A 6,000-nucleotide genomic window follows, 5' to 3' on the forward strand; every position below is an offset into this window, starting at 1 on the left:
AGGCAGAACATTTCATAGGTAATATTAAGTTTTTTTTCCTGTTTTTGTATGTTCTGAACTTTTGTGCTAATCAGGTAGCGTGATAATGATAATAACGGTCTCTTACTGCATTCACCATAAGGCAAAGCAGCTCCAACTCGCACTAAACACTCGGCTTATGCTAGTTTTATTGGATAAAATCAGCAAACAATGCAAAAGAAATATGACAACGAGATGCTGCGCTGCCAGAAACTTGTATTATTGTCGGCTAACGTTAGTGAAAGAGTCGTTCGGGGGATTCATTCACAAACGAATCGCTCCCTCCGTCAGTAAGAGAAGTGAAAGCAGCAGATGAGGTGTGTTTCAGGACACGGATTAGATTACATTTAACAGAGAGGGTGAATAGTACATTTCTGTACACACAAGCACAAGCTTTTTGTCAGAAATGCCTGTGCGGTCACTGATCCATCAATGTAGAAAAGTGATGTAAAATTATAATTTTCGTAATTAGAAAAAAAAATTACACACTAACATCCAGGAAAACTCCCGATCATAGATATATGTGTATATGTGTATATCTCTGGCTTTGCATGGCCACAGTCCTCCACTGTACCTTGGTCCCGCATTCATTTCAAAGAAGCGCTACCCTGTACCAAGATGGCGGCGCTATTGACGCATTCCGTCTAATAGACAACAATAGGCCAGGCGACATCTAATGTATATATCTATGCTTCTATACTATACAGTACGCTAAAATCAGTATGCGAGCAGAGTAATATGTCCGAACTCATAGAATTCGAAAATCAGTATGCGAGAAGTACCCGGATGACTTACTACTTCCGGCGAGATTCTGAAGTGCGCATCCCATGCACGCTGCGCTATCCCATGATGCCCTGCGAGAGAATTCATGAATGGAAGAGAAGCGACGCAACTGACGCAGGTAGGTCACATGACCATGGCAAAATGGTGGATGTAGTACGTCAGAATTCCATTCATACTTTTCACATTCATACTGTAAAGAACGTACTTTTCTAATGGCCGAGTAGTACGTTTAAATTCAAATGCAGTACCTACTGAGTAGTAGGCGGTTTCAGACGCAGCCAATGGCTGTTTCCCAATTCCAAGAACGCAGAGAACGGACTTGCGGAGACCGGTCTTGCCAGGTTTCCACGTAAGAACAAACTCAGGAGACCACGAGAACAGAGAAAGCGTTCTGTAAGAAATGAGATGCTGTGCTCTTCCTGATGGTCACGCGACCTTCACGAGTTTTAAAGGTGCAGTAGGTGATCTTCCACAATGCTAACAGCTTAGCATAAATCTCTGATTCACAGTGCCTCCCCTGTGGTCAAGAGCCACGCCTCCTGAAACACGAGCACGGCAAAATAACCCTCTCTCATGTGTTAAAAGCGACTAGTGCTTGTCCAGCAGTGTGCAAGCCAAACTGTCATGCTATTTCAGGGCGAATATTTAGAGTTTGCGTGGTAAACAATATAGACTAGGTGGAACAGCGGTATTTACTTGTGTTTTGTTGTTAAACTAATTAAAATCTACATTATCGATGCTGTAAAAGGTCCCTTATGAAACTGAAAATAGTCTTATCAATCTTTCATCGGAAGATTTTAGTGGCTGAACAACACTTCTGTGAAGATATAACCCGTTTGTAACAACAACATCTAACGTTACATCAGCTTTGCGTGAAGCTAAAACGGTTTTAAAACAGAACATTACCCGTCTAAGAGAAATCCTTCAGACATGGTGTCATCCTTTCTCCAGCGTGCAAAGGTAACTCCAATATTGATTCAGGTTTTGAAAAAGTTTTGATTCAGCAGGTTTTTACCGATCGCGTGCGCGTGCTCTCTCTCGTGAACACACAGTGGTCGGCGGAGCTGCGTACAAACGGCTGTGCAGTTGTTCAAATCTGCATTTGCTGACAGACACATTGAGCTACTTTTCGGAATTATGAAAGATGTTGGCCCGACTCTAATTAATTGAATGAACATTTTTTTTGTTTTATGTCTGTCCTAAAATGAAAATATATATATAAATACATTTAGATCATTTACTGTGTAGGAGCCATACATTGTATATTGGCGATTGGCCACAAGGTGTCAGTAGGAGACTATATAACTGTGGCTTCACTGCATGGAGTAACCGTACGTTCACACCGAAAGCGGCGAGAGCGTCAAAGTAGCCGGAAGTCATTCATTTTCAATGAGAGCCGGCGGCGATAAGCAGCGAGGAGCAGCGCGGCGCGTCTTCGCCGGCGTGAGCGTCGAGGAGAGTTGAAATGAAGTCAACTTTATGGTAATGAGCTATGACGCGGTTCGGCGGCAAGCAATCAGAATGAAGACGTCCATCGCTTGATAGCAGTTCAGAGAACACAGACCTGTGAACTTTGGTTCCGACCACCGGATTTCCAATTATTTAAAAAAATTTTCCTACAGGAACATACATTAAATAAGTTGCTGGCGAGTTACTGATGTTCATTAATGATTTATAAATTTATCTTAGGAAAGCGGGACTCTCACGCGATGTGACAGTACAAAACAGTACTGCTGCTTCAGGATATTTCAGACATATGGACACATAGTGGATAAATAGAGCAAAGCCACACCACACGCAACTTGATCTTCCATTGTTGTATGAATTTGATAAGAAGTGCGCAACATTTTCACGCTAGAAACATGTTTTATGCAGGAATGTAACTGATATGCTGCAACGGCTCCTTTAAATATGAGATAAATGTAGCGAGTTTTGACGCTCTCGCCACCAAAGCTGAAGGCAGAGAGCGTTGTCGCCAGGGCGGCCAGAGCGACCTTGGACGCTCTCGCCGCTTTCGGTGTGAACGTACGGTAAGAGAGTGTTGGTAGGAAGCACACAGTTTTTGACCGTATCATCTCGTCTCGTAACTGAGCGTAACTCAACTCAAGGTAACAGAGAAGTGTGCATATAGATTAAGGAAAGTGATTAAGTAATTCTGTTGATTGGAAGTTGATTGGAAAATAAAGACATTTTATTTGCATCTATTTTTCCTACAACTCTGACTTTTACGCGTACAAAACTTGCTCACTCTACCAACAATAGCGGCAATTGGAAAGCCGCTACATACTGTAATCATTACTATTAGACTGTGAAGAGACTTTCAACCAGCACAACAAAAAATGCTTCTGAAGACAATCACCTACTACATCTTTAAATGGAAAATTATTTAAACATTACAGCATTCATACAACGGTTTATTGTTTTTCCCCTTTTCAAAATATATACTATGCCTAAAAACTAAATATATGTTGCACAATACAAATAAAATAGATTATAATACAAATTTCAGCAAACAAACACCCTTAATGTGTTTATTCCTTTATTAAGATGTCTAGGGTAATGTTTACTTTCACCGTTTCATTTATGGAAGCTCTTGAGGTAAATAAGTGATATCTCTGAACTGTAATAATAAATCTATATGAAATCCTGCGCTTCCCACCTCCAGTCGCAATGACTTCTGGGACTTCCAGAGCGAGTTCGGTGATCAAGTCTGCATCGGTGCATCCTTGATATCAAGAACACATCCAGGAAGTTTCACGCGTCCTTGCGGTCTTGAGTATTGGAGCTGAACTTTGGCAGCTGATGATGACGTTGCACGAGGACGCAAGATCACTGAAGAACGCATATTGAGAAACAGCCTAGGTATACTTGAAACACCCAGACAGGTGTGTTGAGGCGAGTTGGAGCTAAACCCTGCAGGGCACCGGACCTCCAGGAACGAGTTTGGTGACCCCTGATATAGACCCTTAAACATTTAACTTTATTTATAATCATACAGATCAGAAAATCATGACAAACAGCCAAACCACGTACCTGAAAATACCAACACAATCTCACAGCAATCCGTAACTTTTTGATTTAGTGGCTAATTCGTATAAATTCGTAAAATCTAATTTGTATAATTTAGTACGATTAGCTCATTAACCATTGACGGATGGGTTTAGGGGCGGGGTTGTTTGCCACGCCTCCTTTTTAAAATCGTTTTCGTACGATTCACCCCGCACATGTTGTGCAAGAATATCACACATAATAATAATAATAATAATAATAATTCCTTACATTTATAAAGCGCTTTTCTGGACACTCAAAGCGCTTTACACATAGGGGGGAATCTCCTCATTCACCGCCAGTGTGCAGCATCCACCTGGATGACGCGACGGCAGCCATTTTACGCCAGACTGCACACCAGACTGATTGGTGACAGAGTGAGACAGAGTGATGAAGCCAATTATGATGTGGGGAGGGTTAGGACAAAGATGGACAAAGGCCAGTGGCCAGATTTGGCCAGGATGCAGAGGTTAAACCCCTACTCTTTTTCGAAGGACATCCTGGGATTTTTAACGACCACAGAGAGTCGGGATCTCGGTTTCGTCTCATCTGAAAGACAAACATACAACAAGCAAACCTTAGGCCATGTCCACACTAATGCAATTTCATTTAAAGACGCATATTTTTGTCTCCGTTTTGCCCTTCCATCCACACTGAGACGCATTTTTAGGAAACAAAAACGTATCTTTTTGAAAACGCTCTCCAAAATGGATAAATTTGAAAACGCTGTTTTCGTGTCGTAGTGTAGACCGTGAAAACGGAGTCTTTCGAAAAACGATGACGCATTTTTTGTCATGTGACACTCAGTCATGTTACTAATTCGTCTACTTTATTTTCGTTGTGAGTATGATTTTAGTGATGTCGTCCTTACTGTGAGGGTAAGCAGCGTCATCAGCAGGATACTGTTCTTTAAAGCGGTCCAGTATATCGGCGTATTTGTTTTGGCACGTCTCCCAGTCTACATTTTCACTCTCTTTTGCAACTTTGTATTCATGTGTTACTCGAAGCAGCAACTCTACTTTATTGTCAGTCCATTTAAAAAACTCTGTGCTTTTCCTCGACATTTTGCCACAACGTTTCAAAGAGCCGGAAATAAAATAAACGTCAGCCGGAAATGACGCGTGCCGAAGCGTCTTACGTTTCAAGCATGCGCATTACAGGTTGAAAGCATTTGTAGTCGTTTCAGTGTGGATGACAAAGTTTTGGAAAACGAATAGAAACAACAGTGTGGACATGAAGCGTTTTTAGAGGAAAACTCAGTTTTCAAATTTATCCGGATTAGTGTAGACATGGCCTTAGTCACATACATTCAGAGACATAAATAGATAAGCAGCAGCTTCTAGTTCGCTAGTATTCGGAGTATTGTTAACAGTACCTTTTGTCCTGAGTCTTATCAGTTGTGTAGTATTGACCGAGTTACGTACCAGTCCAAAAAAAATACCTGTTCTCTGTACCCATCTCAAATTGCAGGTTTGATTTGCAGGAGGGTAGCAGGAGATGGAGTGAATGAACAGTGTTTTCTTCCACTTTCAGCACCCTCGACTGAAGTGCCCTTGAGCAAGGCACTGAACCCTGAGTTGCTCCTCAGGCACTGGAAGCAAATGGCTGCCGACTTCGTTATTTATTTATGTAGGAGTTTACATAATAGATAGCAAGCATCTTTACAGTTTTATACTTGAAACGAAAATTTGTCAGTGTTGCTTTTTAATTTAAATTGAATCTTGAGTTTCTGCTGTAAAGCGAATGTACAACGTTTGTTTCATCATCACTGGGAATCATTAGTAGTTTGAAGATGTACAGCATATAGGCGAGCTGCTTCGAACTAATAGGATGAACGCCAAACAAAAATCATTGTACCGTTTTCTTTATATGTTTGCTTTACTTGAATGAAATATAAATAAACAGCCAGCCAAACTCTGTTTAAGACACAGGATGTGAGCGCCTTGTTCCTTTCAAGTTCTCATGAACCAGAAGCTGTTTTTTTTTTCTTACTGCCTTATTTATCAGAGGTCGCCACAGCGGAATGAACTGCCAACTATTCTGGCAAATGTTTTACGCAGCGGATACCATTCGAGTTGCATTCCAGTTCTGGGAAACACCCACACACTCTCACATTCACACAAACACTCATACACTACGGCCAATTTCAAG

The 6,000-nt window shown here is 41.3% G+C and overlaps 1 protein-coding gene across 2 annotated transcripts in view; it reads left to right on the forward strand.

Moving 5' to 3' along the window:
* The window catches only part of LOC100334706 (lipoma HMGIC fusion partner-like), a 127,295-nt gene that overhangs the window by 101,523 nt on the left and 19,772 nt on the right, over positions 1-6,000 (forward strand). The window contains exon 4 of one of the 2 annotated variants that reach the window (XM_073924318.1): positions 5,320-5,778. The exons of the other annotated variant lie outside the window; for it this stretch is intronic. The gene's annotated coding sequence lies outside the window, so the exon portion shown is untranslated. Of the gene's footprint in view, positions 1-5,319; positions 5,779-6,000 lie in introns of those variants that run through there. 2 annotated transcript variants of the gene reach the window in all.

Source organism: Danio rerio, chromosome 15 (assembly GCF_049306965.1).
Source record: "Danio rerio strain Tuebingen ecotype United States chromosome 15, GRCz12tu, whole genome shotgun sequence".
In the NCBI taxonomy this organism is placed as follows: Eukaryota; Metazoa; Chordata; class Actinopteri; order Cypriniformes; family Danionidae; genus Danio; species Danio rerio.